This window comes from Macaca thibetana, chromosome 4 (assembly GCF_024542745.1).
Source record: "Macaca thibetana thibetana isolate TM-01 chromosome 4, ASM2454274v1, whole genome shotgun sequence".
Classification (NCBI taxonomy): Eukaryota; Metazoa; Chordata; class Mammalia; order Primates; family Cercopithecidae; genus Macaca; species Macaca thibetana.
The window spans coordinates 43,220,835-43,244,175 of NC_065581.1; the positions used below are offsets into that span (position 1 = coordinate 43,220,835).

Genomic DNA, 23,341 nt, shown 5'->3' on the forward strand with positions numbered 1-23,341 from the left:
AGAAGAAGGAAAGTGAGCTTACCTTGACCTCCACAGATGGCTGAGTTGGGGGCCTGGTTCTGGGGGCTTCTCCTGCGGTCGGCCAGTCATGCTGCTTTCATGCTGCTGGACAGGCGGGAAGAGGAGGCCTGGTCCTATGGGGAAAGGAAGAAGGAAAGGTCATTTCCTCATCATTTGCTCCTAGCTCTCCATCACCATCCTACAGAAGACACTACCAGAAATCCCAGGGAAATTCCTGAGGCTGTCCTCACCCACTCTTAGGTAACAAGAAAGCAGACAGGCATGCATTCAACAAACATTTCCAAAAGTCTGCAATGTGCCAGGCGGGGCACTGAGGAATGAGGCCATGGAGATGAACTGCATGGAGTCTCTGCACTTAGGAAACAGTCAGAAAGAGAGACAGAAAGAGAAAGAGAGAGAGAGAGAGAGAGAGAGACAGAGAGAGACCTGAGTCTCATTATAACATCATTTGCTAAGTGCTGCGATTCCCCAAATCCATTCAACAGCTGACTTTCCTTATGGGGGAGCGACAGCAGCTTACAGGTGCCTTGGCATAGAGCTTCTCAAGTTATTTGTCATGAAGAAACAGTTTTTCTTTTTTTTTTTTCCCCTGAGACAGAGTCTCACTCTGTCGCCCAGGCTGGAGTGCAATGGCGCGATCTCGGCTCACTGCAACCTCTGCCTCCCAGGTTCAAGCAATTCTCATGCCTCAGCCTCCCAAGTAGCTGGGATTACAGGTGCCCACCACCATACCTGGCTAATTTTTGTATTTTTAGTAGAGACGGGGCTTCACCATATTGGCCAGGCTGGTCTTGAACTCCTGACCTCACGATCTGCCCACCTCGGCCTTCCAAAGTGCTGAGACTACAGGTGTGAGCCACCGCGCCCAACCGAAGGACCAGTTTTTTAAAAAATTTCCACACCATTACAGATGACTACTTTAATAAAATACAGTAAAAATGAACTGCTAGAAAAAGGAAATGAAAAGATACCAATACAAAGTGCAAGCTCACTTTTAAGTTCTCTGATTCAACAGATTATTCCGTCAAATCGGCATGAAAGTTACTAAGCACCAACTCTCAGTTTGTGAACTTATCTCACGGACTGCTAAAGAGTTTGCAGAGGAGGGCCGGGCGCGGTGGCTCAAGCCTGTAATCCCAGCACTTTGGGAGGCCGAGACGGGCGGATCACGAGGTCAGGAGATCGAGACCATCCTGGCAAACACGGTGAAACCCCGTCTCTATTAAATACAAAAAACTAGCCGGGCGAGGTGGTGGGCGCCTGTAGTCCCAGCTACTTGGGAGGCTGAGGCCGGAGAATGGAGTGAACCCGGGAGGCGGAGCTTGCAGTGAGCTGAGATCCGGCCACTGCACTCCAGCCTGGGTGACAGAGCGAGACTCCGCCTCAAAAAAAAAAAAAAAAAAAAAAGAGTTTGCAGAGAGCACCACTCCTGAGCCACAGCTGAGTAGTAGCATTGCGATGGTAGAGACCTCCACGTTGCACACCTTCCCTAAGATGTCTAGCTGATATCTTGGTTCAGAGAGGGAGGCTAGAAAGAGAAATGATTTCAAATTCACTCTCTGGACTATAAAAAGTTAGTTCAGAGAGTCTCTCTTTGGGAAGGAGAACCACAGCAGGAGCTTTGGGAAAGTGTGGCTCCATGCTGTCTGGAGATAGGTGGTGGCACCCACCTGCTGTGTTCAGGTAACAAAGTGTGAGGCTCACGGAAAGCTGTTCCTGGAGCCCTGTCTGCCTCCACCCTGAACTTCCCAACCCTAACTATGGCAACCCCACCGGAAGCTCCCTCCCTGAATGAGAAGAACAAAGAGTCATCTATTAAAATGGACTGGGACATTTCAGAAAATAAATCATTTTCAAAATGTCAAAAGGGCTGCTGGTATGCATTCCTACTATTTAATGCTATAAAATGATTTTTTTTTTTAAATGAGAAATCCTTTGTCTGTGACAGCCAGCTCCAAAAAAAAACCTTTAACTGCCTATTTCCTTAATACTTGAGGGAGGCATTACAAGTCATTTTCACCCATTTGAATGTTTAAGAGAAAGTGCTCATTCTTCTAAATTCACTGCTTTTAAGTAGTTTTTATTTTAAGCTTTAGAAGAAGATAACTCTGCAGAAGAAAACTTCCTTTTTCAAAGCCTTTTTTTTTTTAAATGCAAACACACATACACTCTCACTCCCTGCTTCAAATGTTAAATCATCTGCAATTTTGGAGTTTGTTGCTTATGAAATTCTAGCGATAAGCACATCACAAACATTCCTATAGCAACAGAGTGTTTTTGAAGCAACATCTGTAATGTTACAAAGATTGTATATCATTATCTCTGAATGTTGGCGAAGGGAAGGTTATGGGGAATAACTGTTTATGTACAAATAAGTCAGTACAGTAACTGGCAACCTGAATAGCAGACCTTACCGAGGAGCTAAGCATGGCACGGGTGGGAAGCAGGAATGCACTTCATTCTGTTTCTATGAATAAATTCACCATCCTTATCCTCTATGTGTGAAAATAACTCTCTAGGGTCCTCTCTGCAACAGCATGAGCTCTTGGAACTGCTTGTCTTATGGGCAAGAGTTTGTCTTAGACAACCATATGGTCAACTTTTATTAGCCATCTACTATATGTCAGGCATGGAGCTAGACTCAGAGCTTCTAAAGATAGGTTCTTCTTCAAAGAGGCTCAAGAGAGACATATAAACAGATAATTACAATTCCCTAAGAAGAGATTATTGACTGGAGTTAAGGGAAAGGAAATGAAATTAACTAGCTCAATCCATTCGTCCAACTATCCATTCACCCATCCAATGTTGGCTGGTGCCTAGCATGTACTAGGCAAATGCAAGGCACTCGGCATACGAGAGCTGAGTGAGACCAATGTGTTCCCTACTTTCATGGAGCTTACAATCAAGTGGAAGAAGGAAACCAACATTAACAAATTAGATATAACTATAATAGTGGTCCCCTAAAGAAGCATAGCTAATGCATAATAGCATATGCCAGAAGGTGGACTAGCATGGACATGGGGCAGAAGTGCTTTCTTAAGGAATTAGTCTTTAATATGAACCCTAAGAATAAATTACTGAAGCAAAGTAGAGAGGAAAGCAGGGGAAAGACAGAGAGCAAAGGTGCTGCTGGTCCCCAGAGTAGCCTGTGCAAAGGTCCTGTGACACGACAGAGCATGGTGTACTCTAACTCGGAGAGAAGGCTCTTAATCAGGATTGCACTGTTTCTTAACTTCACACTGTGCTCCAACCACTGCGGCATTCAAGACAGGCATTAAAGATGTACAGATTTGGCTGCGTACAGTGGGTCACACCTGTAATCCCAGCATTTTGGAAGGCCAAGGCGGGTGGATCGCTTGAGCCCAGAAGTTCGAGACAAAACCTGGGCAACATGGCGAAACCCTGTCTCTACAAAAAAATACAAACATTAGCCAGGTGTGGTGGCTTGTGTTTGTAGTCCCAGCTACTTGGGAGGCTAAGGTGGGAGGACCACTTGAACCTGGGAGGTGGAGGCTGCAGTGAGCCGAGATCATGCCACTGCACTCCAGTCTGGGTGACAGAGCGAGACTCTGTCTCAAAAAAAGAAAAAAAAAAAAAAAAGTTGTACGGGTTTCACCCAAGAAGTTTTCTAGGGCAAATTAGGAACATACTGTGCCTAACTGCTAAATTCTTCCTCTTCCCAAACTGGCATGAGACATCCAAAATAGGGGCACCCTTGCCCTCCCTCCCAACGTATGATAAGTTTTAAGATTCTTATCTACTCGTTTTCTGCAACAGTGGTAAATTCAGTCTGGTCGGTGGCAAAATTAGGTGGCCAATGCTGACATAGGGATGTGGATAAGCATTCTATTAAAATTATTGCTGGAGAAGCCTCACGGGGGGGTGTTACTTTCTAAGGAGGGTCATGCAATTTCATGCATAGCGTGTGAGCTTTGGAGCTAAGGAGACCTGGGTTCTGCTCTAGGTCTGGCCCTGCCCCTCACAAGCCGTATGGCCTTGTTTCACTTCTGTGAAATGAGGTTAGCAGTGTCTTCCTTGCTGATCAGGGAGATCAGTGAGAGCATAGGTCCCTCACTGAGCATGCTGCCCCTGCTCCCAATGGGCCCTGGATAAGTGGCAGCTGTTGCTAGCACTATGCCCAGTGAGTGGGGATAGTCATGCCCCTCCCTCTATGTGAATATCCACAAGAATCCACAAGGATTTCCCAGCCGGTGCTGATGCTGCAGGGCAGCTTTGCAAGGGCTCAGAGTCAGCTGTCACTGACCAGGGGTCTTGATGACTTGCTGTTTCTTGGTGTGTGCCTTCAAAGTCCCCAATCACTGTGCTGAGCGATCCCAGAACAATCCAGATACCTGGCCCCCACCCCTTAGAAGTCAGTAGAACCTCCCAAGCTGAGACAATGAAAAAACTCTCCAGACATTGCCAAGTGTCTCTTGCAAAATCAGTCCCAGTTGAGAACTACCACTCTACTGTGTACAGAAAGGCCTACCCACAGCAAGGATTATTCAGCTCACAAAACCAGGGTGCTTACAGATAGCTCCTCCCAGGAGCTCAGGGCCTGAAGCCAACATACCTGGGTTCTAGTTCTAATTCCAGCTCCACCATAATGATTGGGGTCCTCTTGGACAAGCAGCCGAATCCCAGATGGCAGGGGAGGTGGAACAGCTACTATATCCCAAAGGCCAAAAAGGCCAAAGAACAACTACTATATCCCATTCAGACCAGGCATGTTGCTAGGACTTCCCAGACAGTGCCTCTAGTATTTACAACCATCCTGCTGAGGTGCTGTAGGGATCACCATTCTACAAGGGAGGAAGGGAAGGTCTGATGCCTTGCCCAAGGTCACAGAACTGAGTGGTGGAGCCAGAGCTTTAAGGGCCAAATCCCATCCTCTTTACCCCATCACCCTACCTCCTTACGGGGGTAGAAATCTTATCTCCTTCCCATATGACCAGTAAAGAGGCAGCCCTGGAGGGTTCTGTGACTTTCCAAGGACCTGTCACATTCATCATGCCACCCAGCAAGGCCAGAATCTTCCCACAGCCCCACACTGCTATCAGAATCTCAGTTTCCCTTCTGTGCAATGGGGGTGACAAATGCCACGTCACACGCCACACTGCTGTTGGAGTTAAGGGAGAGTGAAGATGAGGAGTCTTAGGGAAGGAAGAAATTAATATGCAGAAACAAACACTTTAAATGAGTATCTAAAAGCCCAAATCAAAGAGGGGTTCTCTGCAGCCACAAGGCTGTTGAAAAGAAAAGAACAGCTCATGTCTACCAGACCGGGGACGGGGGTTTCAGCCAGGGGAAGGGAGGGACACAGGATATAAACTATGAAGCAGGACCAAATGAAGTGTGAAGAATTCCCTCCATGCCACCCACAATTCATTAGAAATTGGCACAGATTTTAAAAAGAAGAAAAAGGAGCAGGGGGAGGGGGATGGAGGAAAATGGGGAGGAAGAGGAATTAAACGTGAGACAGGCTCCACAGAGCATCTGAGAAACAGCGCAGAGAGGAATCACTGCAATGAGATCCCAGGCTCCAGTCACCTAGGGACCCACCGTTCTGTCAAATGAGTTCTATGTGGAGATGCTAGGAGATGTAATTTTCAAGTGAGGCCCAGAAACTTTTCAGATATGAGGAAAACTCCCATTCTCTCTCCAAACATCTCTCCTTTTTTTGACAGAGTCTCACTCACTCTGTCGCCCAGGCTGCAGTGCAGTGGCACGATCTCGGTTCACTGCAACCTCTGTCTCCCAGGTTCAAGATTCTCCTGCCCTAGCCTCTTGAGTAGCTGGGATTACAGGCGTGCGCCACCATGCCCGGCTAAGAGGAGAGAGAGAGGAGGTTTTGCCATATTGGCCAGGCTGGTCTCGAACTCCTGACCTCAAATGATCCACTTGCCTCAGCCTCCCAAAGTGCTGGGATTACAGGTGTGAGCCACCACGCCTGGCCAATCTCTCCCTTCTTTTGATGCCCTTCCTCTCTCTCCATGGAGGCTGAGTAAATAATTTTCACACACTGGAGGAAGGTGATCCTGCCCAGACCATGATCACTTAATCAGGCCCTCGTGTATCTGCTCATTCCAGAGCACAGAAGCTTGGGCCTTTCACACCAATATCAGAGCAGCTCAAACACTGACAGCATATAAGGTGGACTCACCACAGGCCAATATGGCTGACAGGCTACCATCTGCTCCCCAACCTCAGGCTGCCCACCCTCCTTGCTCACAGCTCCAACCAGCGTGTCTTTCAAGTCCTCAGACACACCAAGCTCTTTTCTACCCCCGGGCCTTTGCATGTGCCAGTCCCTCTGCCTGGGATGCAGCTCTCCCCTCATTAGCATCTAATCGTCTGTCAGGCTGTAGCTTCGGGAAGGTGTCTCCAACCCTTTGAAATTTAATGGGGCAACAGCATTTATCAGAGTTGTAATTACTCAATTATGTGATTAATGAGTTGGTCTCCCCAGTCAGACCATTAGCTCTATCAGGGCATGGGTTGTGTCTAATGGCCTGGCACAGCGGCCAATCCTGATTGCACATCAGAATCACCCGGAGCTTTAGAAACCAGGGATGCCTGGGTTCCACGTGGGCTCTTGTTGAACACCTTGTTAAACAAGAGCGTGTAAAGCTTGCCAGGTGGCTGTGATATGTGGCCAAGGCTGAGACCGACGACTTGAAGAAGAGGACCTTGGCTTATGTCCTAGAACAATTTTGAAGCGGTGCAGGCAGTTATACTAACGGTAGGACCTTGCTCCCTTTGCTTGCATATACAATGTATCACTTAAATGTGTTCCACCTAGAGATTAATTTTGAGGAAATTCCAGAAGAAGAAAACAAAACCCTCATTGTTAAAGAGGAATACTATTCCTTTCATTAAGTGCTCCCCCACACGGCCTCCTCCCCGACACTCCTCTGTCCCCTTACCCGGGTTTATCACCTTCATCCTAAGGGCCACAGGATTAACTTGATGTATTTCTGAAACACACTTAAATATTTGGAGTAAAATCCTTTAATTTTTAGTTAAAACAGGCCCAGCTATATTACACAGTAGAATATAAAATTCCACATTAAACTTTATTAAAACAGGAGAGTTCAAGGCCATTTCATGTTGGAACGGGCCCTCCAGGCCAGCCTCAGGTGGACAGGTAGAGGTGTTTGCAGAAACTCACCCAGGGGACACCAGGGGGTGGGTCATCTGTGCTGATCCGGCTTTCCCAGGACAAGTCAATGGCAAACTGTTCTTCTCTACGCAGTTGTGCTTACTAAAGGGGAGAGGGTAAGGGGTGTGTGTGTGGGGGGGGTTGTGTGTGTGTGTGTGTGTATATATATAAAAGATCCAATCGCTATTACAACAGCGCACAAAGTAACAATTCCAATTCCCTGATGAGCTGCCCCAGCCCAACAAAGGCACTGCTGCAGGGAGTCCCAGGACATGGGAGCAGGAGACTCTGACTGAACTCGCCGAAAGAGGAGCTCTCATCAAAGCCGTGGTTCTCCAACATTTGGGTCCACATGAACCATCCTGGGAACTTGTGAAGAACGAAGATTCCCTTCACACCCACCAGGTTGGCCATAACCAAAAAAACCAAATCACAAGTGTTGACCTGCAAGTGGAGACACTGGCACCCTATGCATTGCCAGTAGGGATGGAAAATGGTGTAGCCACTGTGGAGGGCAGTTCAGGCGGTTTCTCAACACATTTAAACATGGAATTACCATATGACCCAGGAATTCTGCTTCTAGGTATATAACCCACATCACTGAAAACGGGTACTCCAACAGAAACTTGCACACAAATGTTCCCAGAAACATTATTCACAGAGCCAAAAAGGTGGAAAGAACCCAAATGTCCATCAACTGATGAGTGGATAAACAAACGTGTTTATCCATTATATTCCAAACTCATCCATTATATTCATACAATGGAATATTATTCACCAATAAAAAGGAATTAAACACTAATACATGCAATGACATGGATGAACCTCAAAAACAGGGTGTTAAGTGAAAGACGTCAAACACAAAAGGTCACATACTATATGGTTCCTTTTATCTGGAACATCCAGAATAAGCCGATGCATGGAAACAGAAAGCAGGTTAGTGGTTGCAAGGGGCTGGGGAGGGGAGAATGGTGAGTGGGTACAGGGTTTCCTTCTGGGATGACAAAAATGCCTTGGAACTAGACAGAGGTGAGGTTGCCCAACATTGTGAATGCAGGAAATGCCAATGACTTGTATACTTTAAAATGGCCGTGCCACCATAAAGAAAAACAAGATCATGTCTTTTGCGGGAACATGGGTGGAGCTGGAGACCACTGTCCTCAGCAAACTAACGCAGTAATAGAAGACCAAACATCCCATGTTCTTACTTATAAGTGGGAGCTAAATGATGAGAACTTATGAACACAAAGAAGGAAACACAACAGACACTGGATCTACTTGAGTGGGCAGGGCGGGAGGAGGGAGAGGGGCAGAAAAATTACAATTGGGTACCGGGCTTAATTCCTGGGTGATGAAATAATCTGTATAACAAATTCCCGTGACATAAGTTTACCTCTGTAACAAACCTTCACATGTATCCCCGAACATAAAATAAAAGCTAAAAATTTTTTACATGAAAAAAAAATGACCGATGGTTAATTTTATGTTAGGTGAATTTTGCCTCATACATATTTTTTCTTTTTTAAAAAAAAGCTTCCTGAGCCCTACCATTAGAGACTTTAACTCATTAGGTCTGGGCTGGGCCCAGGGACCTATTTTTTAAAAGAACATCCTGGGTGACTCTGAGATGGGTGGTCCCCAAACACAGCCTACAATGCAGGGCCGATTTGTGTAAACAATGCCTTTTCTTTGGATGAATCCATAATGACTGATACTATTTACCTACTGAGTGCCAAGTATCTGCTAGGCACTGGGTTTGGTGCTTTTAAATGCACTATCTCAGAATCACACTGCAAGGGAGAAATGATCTCTTTTATTTGTAGATAAGAAGATGGAGGCTCAGCGAGGCTAAGGGCACAGAGCTAACAATGGATTCAAATCAGTATCTGTCTGACTCCACAGACCATATTTTTTCTCTCTCCTTACTCTATGCCACTGTGTTCTTCAACAAGCTCTTTTAGGCAGCAGGAATATCATCTCTGTGTTATATGTACAAAATGCTCTTTATGTCCCAGACTTAGACCATCTTACTCCAAGGTGTGGTCTTTAGACCTGAAGCCTTAGCATCCCTGGGAATTTATAGACTCTCAGTCCTCACCTCAAGTTTGCTGAATTGGACTTTGCTATCACCGGATAATTCATATGTACATTGAAGTGTGAGCAGCACTGGCCTTTCTATAGCTGTGCTGTCCAATATGGCAGCTACTACTAGCTGTAAGTGGATATTTAAATGAATATTAATTAAAATAAAATAAACTTAAAAATTTACTTTATTTTATTATTCTGTTTTATTTATTGAGACAGGGTCTCACTCTGTCACCCAGGCTGGAGTACTGTGGCACGATCAGGGCTCACTGCAGCCTCAACCTCCTGGGCTCAAGTGATCCTCCCACCTCAACCTTCCAAGTACCTGGGACTACAAGCATGTGCCACCAGGGGTCTCCTTTAGCAGAGACAGGTTTTTGCCATGTTGCCCAGGCTAGTCTCCAACTCCTAGGCTCAAGCAATCTGCCTGCCTTGCCTCCCAAAGTGCTGGGATTACAAGCATAAGTCACCGCACCCAGCCTAAAATTAAACTTAACTCAGCTTTTCAGTTGCACTAACTACTTTTTTTTTTTTTTTTCTTTTTTAAGAAACAGGGCCTCACTCTGTCACCCAGGCTAGAGTGCAGTGGCTTGCTCACAGCTCACTGCAGCCTCTAACTTCTGGGCTCAGGTGATCCTCCTGCCTCAGCCTCCCAAAGTGCTAAGAGTACAGGCATGAGCCACCGCGCCCCGGCCTATACATTTTAAGATGCTCAATAGCCATATGTGGCTAGTGGCTACCATATTAGACAGCACCAAATAGAAGATTTCCCTCAATGCAGAGAGTCCTATCAGACAGAGCCCTCAGAGCAGCATAGCTAAACTTTGGCATTTGTGACTCTGTGGGTTGGATAATTCTTTGTTGTGGGTGGGGCTTTCTGAACACGGCAGAGCAGTAGTTCTCAACAGGGAGTGATTTTACTCCTCAAGGGATACTTGGCAATGTCCAGAGACATTGTTGGTTGTCACAGTTGGGGGAGTTCTACTAATATCTAATGCATAGAGGCCAGGGATGCTGTTAAACATCCTGGAAGGCACAGGACAGTCCCCAACAAAGAACGATCTGGTCTAAAATGTTAGTAGGAGAAACCCTGCTCTAGAGTAATCAAGAGAACACTGCCAGTCTCAGCAGAACTGGTAGCAGGAGGCTAAGGAGACCAAAGAGTACCTACCCCCAGCCATTTGCCAAACCCCAAGAAGCCTTCAGAACTCTGAGAAGCTACTCACCAAGAAAGCAGGTGTCTATTTTTGCCAAAAATGCAGAATAAGAAGTTCTGGTTTCCAGAAAAATCTATAACTCATTACTAAAATGAAGTCCCTGCACTTCCAATCCCGAGGGCAAGGAAAGGAAAAAATTCCTTTATGGCATTGATGTTTGAAATGTGTGATAAATTCTGCATAGAAACCACAATCTGCTGTTGGTTAGGCGTAGAGATATATCACTCATTCAGCTGTCCATTCATCTATTTATTTATAAATATTTATTGAGCACCTACTATATGCTGGGTACTCTTTTAGTGTTCGAAACACAGCAGGAAACAAATAAAAGGTCCCTGCCCTTGTGGAGCTGATATTCTAGTGGAGGAGAATAATAATATACAAGTAAGCAGGCACATGTGCAATGTCATGGCAGATATGATGAGTGTTATGAAGGGAAATAAAGCAGGGTAAGGGTCAGAGGAATGATGAGCATGGGTGGGGCCTATCCATGGTTACCTGAAGAGGTGACATCTGGGCATAGGCCTGAATGAACTGACTGAACCAGGTGAATCAGGGAAGGAAGAGAGTCCCAGGCAGAGGACACAGCAGCTGTGTCCTTCCACTCTTTGGTGGAATGAGCTTGGTGAAGGGAGCCGGCAGGTGCGGTCAGTGAGGGAGGAGGCCAGGCTGTAGGCGTAAGAGATCATGGAGGGCTATGAGCAGAGGAGTGATGGGGTCTGATTCACTTTTCACGTGGAGAACAAACTATAAGAGGACAAGAGTGGAGAGAGCTGTTGTCGTCTTCCAAGTAAGAGCGGGTGCTGGCTTATTATTAATTCATTAATTAAATCATCAACATTAATACTAATTCTCTACGGGGCCAATGCTATTACTCTTCTATTTCAGATATATCATGGGCAGACGAAGCATCGCATTCCAGCTACTTCTACAGGAAAATGCATTCTGAGTTTCATGATCAACTTGAAGCCTTTTCCATCCACCTTGGTTTTAAGCTGGGGACTGTGTGGTCGGATAGAAGACAGCAGGAAAGGGAGTCAGGGATGAGGGCAGATTAACAGGAGGAAAAAGGGCATCTCCCCCATCATGCCTTTTCCCCAGAGCCACAGAGAACAGCGGTCTGAATGGAACTTTCCTATCACACTCCTTCCAAGGTTTGTTGGGCAGCAGATAGATGAGTCCCAGCTGTCTTGCTCCAGGCTGGCTCTCCCAGAAGGATGGCACTGCAGCTGTGTCCAAAAAAGAGCTATGGAGTCTTTCTCAGAAGCAGGAAGCCCCTACTTTGGAGTTTCTGAGGATTCAAGGCAGCACTGGATCATGGAGTCGGTAGAAGTGGGGCAGAAGAATCCCCTTGTGCCGCTTACAAAATGCACAACAGGCACGTCACCCAATCTCTCTGACCCTCGGCATTCCCCTCTGTAAAATGGAAACAACCTCCGTGGCCTCTCAGAGTGGTTATGATGGGTCAAAGCAGACAATGCTGGTGCTGGGTGTGCCGAGGTCTGGGCATCCGCACCTTCGGGAGCAGATACAGATGCTCCATCCTCCTCAGGCACGCGGGTTTGTGTTGTACTCGCATCCGGGTAATTTGGCTTTACCCATGGAAAGGGGCTTCCCTTTCATTAATTCATCAACTCCACACACATGCACTGGGTCTTAGTGCTGGGTGTCATGTTTGGAAGAACGGTCAGAGGCAGTCCCCACTCTCCAGGAACACAAGGGCAGTGTGGGACACAGAGGGCAGTGTGGGAGACAGACACGAAATAGGTTCTACCAATCTTCCTTCTCCTTGCCCAAATAGTTTTCTTGCCTTCAGACTAGAGCCACCCAGTCTTTTGGGGCCTACAGATTCCCCTCATCTACCCACAGCTTACAGGCTCGACCCTGGGGCAGTGCCCTCTGCTCATCTCCAGACTGGCAAGCGGGCCTGATTGTTTCTGCTGAAGCAGGAAAAGATGGTGAGAAAAAGGCAGGGCCGGCTGGGCAGAGAGGGGAACCAGCAGAAGGCTTGCCTTCAATAAGGCTTTCCTTCCAGACCACACTTCCAGGACACCCACTTGTGACCCTGAGATTGCCTGGGGTTCGGCATCTCTCTGGTGCTTCCCAAGGAACGTCTTCAAGAGAAGGCTCTGGCTCTGAGTCATCTGAACCAGAGAGGAGACCTTGTAAAAATAACTCTAAGTATGAGGCTCCTGTATTCATATTATTCACGATACAAAGAACAAAAAAGCAGGGCAGGAAGCAGAGGAGGAAAGTGTCGTTCACATCAGTTTTCTTCATATGACAAGCAGCCAGGAACTCACTTGCTAAGCTCCATCTCTCTCTCTCTGTTTCTCTCTCTTTCCTTGGAGCGATTACATAAGCTGGAAAAGGGGTCTTCTCTGCAACATCCTAACTCTCCCACCAGCCCCTCTCCATCTGTCGCCTGTAAATCTGAGCCTTCCCAGTAACCCTTACCAGGATGCAAACATGCTCAAGTTGTGCCCTCTCCTGGGATGTGGGCCCCAGAACAGGGAATTCCCTTGAAGACCCAAGGGCCTTCACTGAGCCCCAGGGGTTGGGATTTCTGGCACTGTGACCATATGAGGGAGAATCTATGGGAGAGGCTGGCAGGGTTGGCCAGGTCCCTGAAGGCATATGTGGTGGGGCTTCCTTGAAAGACCTTGGATTTTAACATGTTAGGAGATGTGGGCCTTGAGAACTCTCCTGGTCATATTCAGGACTTCCTGGGCTCCAAGTCGGGAGGTGCTGCAGATTCACTTCTACGCTGCCTTCTGACAGCCATGGTCTTCATGGATCATGGAGGTAAGGACAGGGATTTTGAGACAAGGATGAGGGCCTAGTAAGACAAAAAGCAAAGGAATAAGCCGGGATCCAGGAGAGATGAGAAATAAACAAGATCCTGGTAAACAGGGAACAGCCGGAGGTGCGGCCCTAAAGGTTTTTTTTTGCGCTTATCAGGCAGGGCCCCTTCTGGAGAGGTGCCATAGTGGTGGTCCTGACCTCTTGTGGCTCATAATTGAAGACTAATTACTTTTAGACAAGTGCATGTACATATTAGGAAATGAAAATCTCTACCATGGCATGGTAAGTATAAGCTTCAGCTAAATTCAGAACTCTAGCTGATGCCAATAAAAAGAACTATTAGCAAATTCACTGCTTTGTGCTTTGTAAACATCTCTATTCACAAGAAAACATGCTTTAGAGTATGAGTCTACCCTGACAGAACTCTTCATCAACATAAATCCCTTGTTTTACAACAAGAAGCCAAGCTCACCCGATGCGTTCAAATGTGCACAGTTAAACTAGGGCAGAGGTCCCAGCAAGCCTTGCAAAATTAAGCTCATGCATCTAAAAAAATACTGGCCGAGTGCCTCAACACGAGGCATTGTTCTCCGTGACTGGCATGCAACAGTGAACAAAGAAGACAAAACTCCCTGCCCTCATGGAGATTTCATTTTAATAGGGAGAAACAGAAAATAAAAATCATTATAATTAAAGTGTATAGTGTATTAGATGGCTGTAGATGCTACGGGAAACAATGAAATAGGAAATAGCCAGGGAAGCCCTCTCTGAGAAGGTGATATCTGAGCAAAGGCCTGAAGGAACAAGAACAATGAGATCTGGGGAAAGAGCATTCTAGGAGGAGGAACAGCAAGAACCCTGTTGGTGGGTACATGCCGGATGTGACTGAGGAATTAGAAAGGTGTGGCTGGGACAGTGAAAACCAGGAGGAAAGCGGTAGGAACAAGGTCAGAGATTCTAAACGTGATTTTAAAACAAAACAGAAGTATGCACTTGATGGAGTGAATGGGTTGGCTGCATAGGGAGCTTAGGAAAGGCCAAGGTAAGGAGGTGTCAGTTGAGCTGAGACCTAAATGAGCAGAGCATGAAGATGTGAGGAGAGAACGTTCAGAGCAGTGGGGACAGTGAGTGCAGTGACCCTGGTAGGGATGAGCATGCGTGTGGCAGGTGTGCAGTTGGTGGGATGAGGCAGCGTGGTAGGAGGGGGTCTCCATTATGGAGGGTAGTGGTCTCCACCTGGAGTGATTTTGCCTTCCAGAGGACATTTGGCAGTGTCTAGAGATGTTTCTGTTTCACGACTAGGGAAGTGCTATTGGCACCTGGTGGGCAGGGATGCTGCTAAACATCTTACAATGTGCAGGACAGTCCCTTTCAAGACAGAATTCTCTAGTTCCACATATCAATAGCACTAAGGTTGACAAACCCTGATGCAGGGCCTCACAAGTCACACTAAGAAGTCTGGATGCTCACAGAAGCACACACCAAGGACTTTCTAATGCCTCGTGCCTGCTGGAGTGTGATCCTTACACGTGGCACATCCAGGTCTAGAGTACCCACGTTGGGATGAAAGAGAAGGGCTCTAGGATCGGCGCTCAGAACACAGAAGCAGGGGTAGAGGCAAAGAGGCTGGGACGAGGTCACCCTAACCTAACTTGGAGCTAAGAGGGAGCTCCTGGAGTAGAGACAAAGGAGGTCAAATGAAGGGGGGCCATTGGGCTGTCTCCCAGCAGCTGATGTCCTTCAAGAGACCAGGTGGGACTCCTGGGTCAGGGTTGGGGAGAGGAACACCACCCCCCCCCCCCCCCGCCACCCCTCGACGTCATAGCAAAGTAGCTGAGGGCTGGAGAATGCTGCAGGTCTGAGCAGTGTGGAAGGCACAGGCTGGGACCAGTGTGCAGACAGCTCAAGGCTCAAGAAGGACATCATCAGCAGAAACACAGGCAGAGGCTGAACAGGAAGGACTTGTGGGGGGGTGTTCTCCTTTCAGGGGAGAGGACCCACACCTATCCTCACGGTACCTGGAAGATACACGTGAGGACCCAAGGGAGGCCTAGAAAATAAGAGGCTGTTTTGGGATGATCTCAGATTTGGTTCCTCCTGCAGAATGAGTTGTTCTCTGCTCCACTGGGGGTGGGGGCACCTGGACGTCAGGCTGCCTCGCTAATGGGTCTACACAAATGGCATTTCAAGTCACAAGCTATTTCATTTCTCCCCCAAAGTCAAGAAAGTCCATGGGTCTGGGGAAGTGGCTGTGATGACCAATGACTCTGGCATGCAGTTAACCCCAAGCATACACCGCCTCCTCCCCGCATTGCTAATCTTGATGATTCATCCAGAGAGGCCGGTCTGCCTCAGTAGAAAGAAAATCTAGGTGAGGGTCTCATTACTAAGAAATGAGAAGAATGCCTCAGTGTAGAAGCAGTTCAGAACCCTTCCTGGTCACTATCCAAAGAAGCTTTTCTAACTTGGGGAGGATAGATAAAGGGGGTTGCCTCATAGTGACTTTGTTCTAACAAAATTTTGGATGGCATTTTCAGGTGCATGCTTACGTGTGCACAAGCAGGCAGACACCTTCATTAATACTCTTGAAAACACCTTTGCAAAGATTATGACAGTGAGAGGAGTCTAGCATGGCTCTCTCCATCTTGCCTCTTTCCCCTCAAGCCAGCTGTCCTCCCTCATTCCTGGGTGTAGACCAAGCTAACCATGGGAGGAATTTAGTTTATCGTTCTAACTTTGAAGCAAGGATGATAATAGTCCCTCCCTGAAATGAACCCCCTCCTTGCTCAGGGACCAAAATGGCCTTTGTAATAGTAATCAAAGGCCACAAGATTAGGATTATGGGAGGGGCCTGAATTCTGCTAACATGTAGGTGTAGCTAAAGGATAACCAGCTACCCCCCCGCCCAACTTGCCTTTTTATAATCCTTTGCTACTCAGCAGTCATGTGGCCAGAGGTCACAAGATTTGTGACTTCCCCAATTGCTCCTATAGATAACATCACTACTGTAGAACCTAAGATGGGTCTTTTGAGATGCTTTTCAGACTTTTGCATTCTGGCAACCAACTGACTCTACCAGGACCTGGGACTCATGACAACCTGTCCTGTGGCCCCCTAATGTAGAGGCTGACTCAGCGCACAAGTACCATTTTCCACAGCCCTATGATTTCAACCCTCACCAATCAGCAGCACCCATTCCCCTGTCCACAAAATTATCCATAGAACACCCTAGCCTCTGAGTTCTCTGGGAGACCAATTTGAGTAATAACTCCAGTCTTTCTGCTTGGCTGGCTCTGCCTTAAACTCTTTGTCTACTGCAATACTGTGGTCTCAGTGAATTAGTTTTGTCTGTGAAGCAGGAAGGAAGAACCTGTTGGATAATTATACCCTCACTCAGCACTAATTTCCTCCTCAGTAGTTTTTGTTTGTTTGTTTTGAGGCAGAGTCTTGCTCTGTTGCCCAGGCTGGAGTGCAGTGGCATGACCATGGCTTGCTGCAGCCTCAACCTCCCAGGCTCAAGCAATCCTCCCACCTCAACCTCCCAAGAAGCTGGGACTAGAGGTGTGCACCATCATCCCTGGCTAATTAAAAAAAAATTCACAGAGACAGGGTCTCATTTTGTTGCCCAGGCTGCTCTTGAACTCCTGGGCTCAAGCAAGCCTCCTGCCTTGACCTCCTGAAGTGCTGGGATTATAAGCGTTAGCTCCCAGACCTCAATAATTTTTAAAATAACATTCTTCTCCACATATAAAACATGTTCACTGTAAAAATTTTAGAAAACAGATACAAAATAAAAAGAAGAAAAACTCCATCACTTGTTGAGAATTTTTTTTTGCTGAACTTTTTAAGATATAGTTGAGATTATATTGTATACATAATTTTGAATCCTGCTTATAAAATAAGCATTTTGTCATGTTACTAAAAGTTCTAGGCTAGGTGCAGTGGCTTACGCCTGTAATCCCAGAACGTCAGGAGGCTGAGGCAGGCGGATCACCTGAGGTCAGGAGTTTCAAGACCAGCCTGGCCAGCATGGCGAAACCCTGTCTCTACTAAAAATACAAAAATTAGCTGGGCGTGGTGGCAGGCGCCTGTAATCCCAGCTACTCGGGAGGCTGAGGCAGGAGAATCGCTTGGAAGCTGCAGTGAGCCGAGATCGCACCACTACACTCTAGCCTGAGTGACAGGACGAGACTCTGTCTCCAAAAAAACCAAAAAAACAAAAAAACCGAAGTTCTTTGTAAATACTAGTGTTAACCATTGAATAATAATCCACTCTAATGCTACAAGAAATAGAGGTCCATATTCTCCAAGGTCTTATTTCACTGAATGCAGGTAGTTTTAAGCCAATGCTCAACACTGAATACAGGAAATTTCTGAGCACTTACTACTGAGTGCCAGGCACTCTACCCCTAGTATGTTGGGTGGCTGTGGGCACAGCTAACACTGGACTGACACAGACAAAATTTCTTTCTTTTCTGCAGTCTTGGGAAAGGGTCACTTCACTTGGTACAGGGTCATATTCCACTGTTTTCAGTGAAACAGCCAAGACAAAACCTTTATTCAGTTGAGAGGAAGCTCTAGGCTCCAGTTAGGCACTGGAATAAAGGAAATGCGGGTTAGGTCCCAAGAAGCAGAGGTAATGGGGACAACTGAAAGGCTCCAGAATGGATACTCAGGGGCTGGACAACTACAGCCTGCAGGCCAATCAGCTGCCTGTTTATGTAAATAAAGCTTTATTAGAACAGCCACGCCCATTCATTTCAGTATTATTTATCTACAGCTGCTTTTAGCTGCAATGAGCAGAGTTTAGTAGTTACAATAGATACCATGGCTGCAAGCCCAAAATATGTAGTACCTCGTCCTTTAAGACAACATTGGTTGATTCCTGTATTGGGAGGCCAACCATCCTCCAAAATTGATGCTCTCCCTTCTTTGGCTAAGAGTCCTCACTTAGAGGTACTCTGAAGTGTGGCCAGCCAGAGACTACATTTCCGAGCTCCTCCTGCAGCAAGGTGGAACTCCCTGACTAGTTCTCTCCAATGAAATGTGGGCCAAGTAACCTGTGTCGCTTTTGGGTCAAGGTGGTTAAGAAGCGGGTGAGCCTTCTCCATCTTCTGTTTCCCTTCCACCTGAATGAAGAGTCCTCATAGGCCTGTGGCAGTGTTTCTCCACCTTTTCTTCATTGTTGCCCTCCTAAGGGACCTTTTTAGACATTTTTTTTCCTAATCACTTTCCTCCATGACATTTTCACACCACAGATATACTCTATATCTGCTTATGTACCATGTAGATGTCTGTGATTTATGCATCAAAATATAAGATTTTTCGGCCTCCAAGATCTTTGCCCCCTTGGGCATGATACTGCCCCCATTTGAAGATGCATGCTCCAGAGTATAGCAGAGTGACAGAGACAAGGCATGTAGATCCCTAAATTACCTTGTAGAGGAAAGCCAGTTACAACCAGAAACACTTGCATTGACTGTTACAAGGGCAAGAAATAAACTTCATTCATGTTAAACTCCTGAAATGTGGGAGATGATTACAGCAGCTAATGTTGCCCTAACCAATACAAGCTCTTAATTTGATTGTTAAAAAAAAGTATGAGCCGGGCACACGGGCTCATGCCTGTGATCCTAGCATTTTGGGAGGTTGAGGCAGGAGGATCACTTGAGCCCAGGAGTTCGAAACCAGCCTGGACAACATAGGGAAACCCCATGTCTACAAAAAAATTTAAAAATTAACTGGGTGTGATGGTGTGTGCCTGTGGTCCCAGCTACCTGGGAGGCTGAGGTGGAAGGACTGCTTGAGCCTGGAGGTCAAGGCCATGATCGTGCCACTGTACTCCAGCCTGGGTGACAGAGTGAGACCGTGTCTCAAAAAAAAAAAAAAAAAAAAAAAAAGGTGGATTCAATAGACATATAATAGAATATATTATATATTATATTACATTATATTATTATTATTTGTTTTTGTTTTGAGATGGAGTCTCACTCTCTCTCCCAGGCTGGAGTGCAATGGCATGATCTCAGTTCACTGCAACCTCTGCCTCCTGGGTTCAAGCAATTCTTCTGCTTCAGCCTCCAGAGTGGCTGGGATCACAGACACCCACCACCATGCCCAACTAATTTTTGTATTTTAGTAGAGATGGAGTTTCACCATGTTGGCCAGGCTGGTCTCGAACTCCTGACCTCAAATGATCCACCTGCCTCGGCCTCCCAAAGTACTGTGATTACAGGCATGAGCCACCGTGCCCGGCCATAACTAAATTATATTACATTATTATACGTCTATTCAATCCAACTTTGAATCCTAAATTTACCCCTTTAGGATTTATGAAACCTGTCCTAAATCCTAAAGGGGTAAATTTAGGATTAAAAGTTCCCACTTTAGGTGGTGGAGTGTTTAGCCTATTGGCTCTTACACTGAGATAGGCCAACAATTTAAACAGATTCAAGAAGGGTTGAGATCAATTCTGAGCACAACCTATTAAAGACGAATACATTAACTGCATTCATTTATATCCTCTCCATGTGAACACATCACCACCAAAACAAAAGTGAAAGAATTTTTTTTTTTTTTTTTTTTGAGACAAAGTCTCGTTCTTTCGCCCAGGCTGGAGTGCAGTGGCGAGATCTTGGCTCACTGCAACCTCCTCCTCCCAGGTTCAAGCAATTCTCCCTGCCTCAGCCTCCTGAGTAGCTGGGATTACAGGTGCCTGCCACAACGTCCGGCTAACTTTTTTATTTTTTAGTACAGATGGGATTTCACCATGTTGGCCAGGCTGGTCTTTAACTCCTGACCTCAGGTGATCCACCTGCCTCGGCCTCCCAAAGTGCTGAGATTACAGGCGTGAGCCACTGCACCCAGCCTAAGAATGTTTTTAAAAAGGCATAACTTCAACAATAAAGGGAACAGGTGAGGGCTACCCAGGACAGAGACTGGGACAACTTTGTGGAAAACAGACAGAATATGGAAGATTAGAAACTAATGATGCAAGCACAGGAAGCCTGAGCCCCAGCATTCAAATATTATGAGATTCCATTAGCCTGGCAAAATGGCCAGAGGCTCATGACTCAGAGATGCCAGAACAATGGAGGGCAGGAATCAGATAGGAGGCTGAAAAGGGGGGAATTTTAAAAAATCTGAAGTCAGAAGATTTGCGCCCTTCATAGGTAGCTCATGAAGCAGCCAGGTTATCTATTCTTCCAAGTCAAAAAAAAGAAAAAAAAAAGGGAATTTCCTTCTCTGGAGAAACTAAACTGACCACCCCCAACCCTGAGACCCCCTCAAACCCCACCCTGAAAAAATATTTGAGATCCAGGAAGCAGTAGAACCAATCTAGTAAAGTAGTCAAAGAAATCTCAGGTGACAGCTCTGTAGCAGACCTAGAATGAAATCAAATTTGAGAAGAATAGAAGACCCTGGGAGAAAGGGGAATACACAAAATACCCAACTGGCTAGAGAGTTTGACAGAAAATAATGAGGATATAATAACAGCAAATAGTTTTTTAAAAAAGGCAAGGAGAAACTCTTAGAAAAATTAAAGCTGTTAAAGTATCCATAGTATATTACTTGGCTCCGAAGAGAATAACACATCAAGCATCAGGGTCACGCACTTTTTTTTTTTTTTTTTTTTTTTGAGACGGAGTCTCGCTCTGTCACCCAGGCTGGAGTGCAGTGGCCGGATCTCAGCTCACTGCAAGCTCTGCCCCCCGGGCTTACGCCATTCTCCTGCCCTAGCCTCCCGAGTAGCTGGGACTACAGGCGCCCGCCACCTCGCCCGGCTAAGTTTTTGTATTTTTAGTAGAGACGGGGTTTCACTGTGTTAGCCAGGATGGTCTCGATCTCCTGACCTCGTGATCCGCCCGTCTCGGCCTCCCAAAGTGCTGGGATTACAGGCTTGAGCCACCGCGCCCGGCCAGGGTCACGCACTTAAATGCCTTCAGGGGCAGGTAAGTAAGTAAATACATGAGCAAGTCAGGTATTGGAACACTTGCATATGCTGTGAGTGGTGGGAACTGTGGCAAACTGGAGTAGGAATGCCTGTTCCAAAGGGGACAGACTCCAGCAGAGTGTTACTATATGTGGGAAGTCAGACCATATGTGCCAGAACTTCCAATTTTTAAAACAAAACCCCAAACTCTAGATCTTTTATAAAAAACTCTACCAATTTTTAAATGTTGGCTGTAAGCCTAAAAAAAAAATCACTGGGCACATCAAACAAGTATGTCCAACGGTGGATTGTCAATGTGCAACTTGTCATTTATGCAATCACAATAACATAAGCCCTATCTCCTAGTTTTTCAGCCTTTAAGATCAACCTGTAGATAAAGCATAAAAGACTGAATGGCAGCTGCAAAATAAAAATATAAATGTTATCAATCTTAACAATGTAAAAGTAAAAGCAGAGATGACAGAAGTTGGAACGTGGAAGGCAAATTAGGTAAGAACGCAAATACTGCCATTTTACTGCACAGGGACGCAGGAAGTACCGTTGTTAAGAAACAAGAAATATGACAGTAAGGATCTTACTTACAAAGGTAACTAAGCAGAGGAACTATAAATAATAATAAAACTTTGTTGTGAGGATGTGGGGAGGAGAGGTAGAGGGATGGTATAAGGGAGTTAAATTGTTATCTATCATAACAGAAAGTCAACAGGTAATTTCTAAAATAGGAGTCAAATTAAAGCACATTATTGAAAATATGGAGGCAAATGTCAAATAAAATAAAATAAAATAAAATTGAGTTAAAAGTGCCTCCAAGGAGTGGATCTGGGTTAGGAAGGGAAGGGACCAGGAGACAAATTTTTATTATAAATTCTTCTGAATGCAACCCCCCTGCCCCAAATAAAGCAAAATGCCCTTTTCAAGAAAATAACATAGATCAGTTCATGGGGTTGTATATTGGGACAGATAACTAAACCTGTAAGTTTGACTCTCAGATACTATCGATAATGATCAAAAGAATTTAAATAAAAATAATTTAATAAATGAACAAGTTAGAGAGGTGTGGGGAGGATTAAGGCAACCAGCAATATATGGTGCAGCACGCAGATGCTAAATGCTAAATGTGAAGGGCAAGAAGGCAGAACAGTGTTACTGTAGCCCAGTGCGTCTGGAGGACTGGAAGGGGGCTGTAGCTGTAAAAGATAGCCATTGCCAGAAAACTGATGAGGCTGAGAGGAAGCAGGGGGATTAATGCTTCCTGCTTTCCTCTTGTTCTTGGATCGCCTACTGGTGCCTCCTACTGGCCAAACCCAACCACACCTGGAAGGTAAAGTAAAGGAGCCTAGTTGACACAATTCACTGGGGTTGGTCTCCCAGGCCACAGCAGGGCAGAGAATGGCACTGGGAGGAGGGGGGCAAGCAGAGGATAAGGAGCACCTGTTCTCATACTCTCCATTACCCCGCCCTCTCCATGGCCTATCTGAATGAAAAAATAGGGATTCAACAAAACAGGTATTTGTCTAAGAGTGGTAAATTCTGACCTTCTCTAGTTCAGCAGCAGAACTAAGGAACTGTCAGGAAGAGGTGATAAAGGAGGTGCAACTTTCTCCCAGTTTTTTTTTTTTTTTTTTGAGATGGAATCTGACTCTGTCGCCCAGGCTGGAGTGCAGTGGCATGATCTCGGCTCACTGCAACCTCTACCTCCTGGGTTCAACTGATTCTTCTGCCTCAGCCTCCCAAGTAGCTGGGAATACAGGCATGCACCACCACGCCCGGCTAATTTTTGTATTTTTAGTAGAGATGGGGTTTAACCATACTGGCCAGGCTGGTCTCCTGACCTTGTGATTCCCCCTGCCTCAGCCTCCCAAAGTGCTGGGATTACAGGTGTGAGCCACCGCGCCTGGCCTCCCCGGGTTTTCATTAGGGATACTGATGGATAACTTCCATAGGTCAGCCCTTCATTCTGTCATGGGAGAGGAAAGATACCAATGAAGCAAGAATCCCAGCAACTTGACAATAGGGAAGGTGAGACAACCATGGAGAAAGACCAGGATACAAGGTAGCATGATGAGCACCCAGTGAAAAGTGCAATCATAGGTGCCT

At 46.1% G+C, this 23,341-nt stretch overlaps 1 protein-coding gene across 12 annotated transcripts in view; it reads right to left on the reverse strand.

Moving 5' to 3' along the window:
* TRERF1 (transcriptional regulating factor 1) overlaps nucleotides 1-23,341 on the reverse strand; it is a 227,846-nt gene that overhangs the window by 72,436 nt on the left and 132,069 nt on the right. For all 12 annotated transcript variants that reach the window (XM_050789434.1, XM_050789433.1, XM_050789437.1 and 9 more), the window contains one exon: nucleotides 23-134. The gene's annotated coding sequence lies outside the window, so the exon portion shown is untranslated. The remainder of the gene's footprint in view (nucleotides 1-22; nucleotides 135-23,341) is intronic.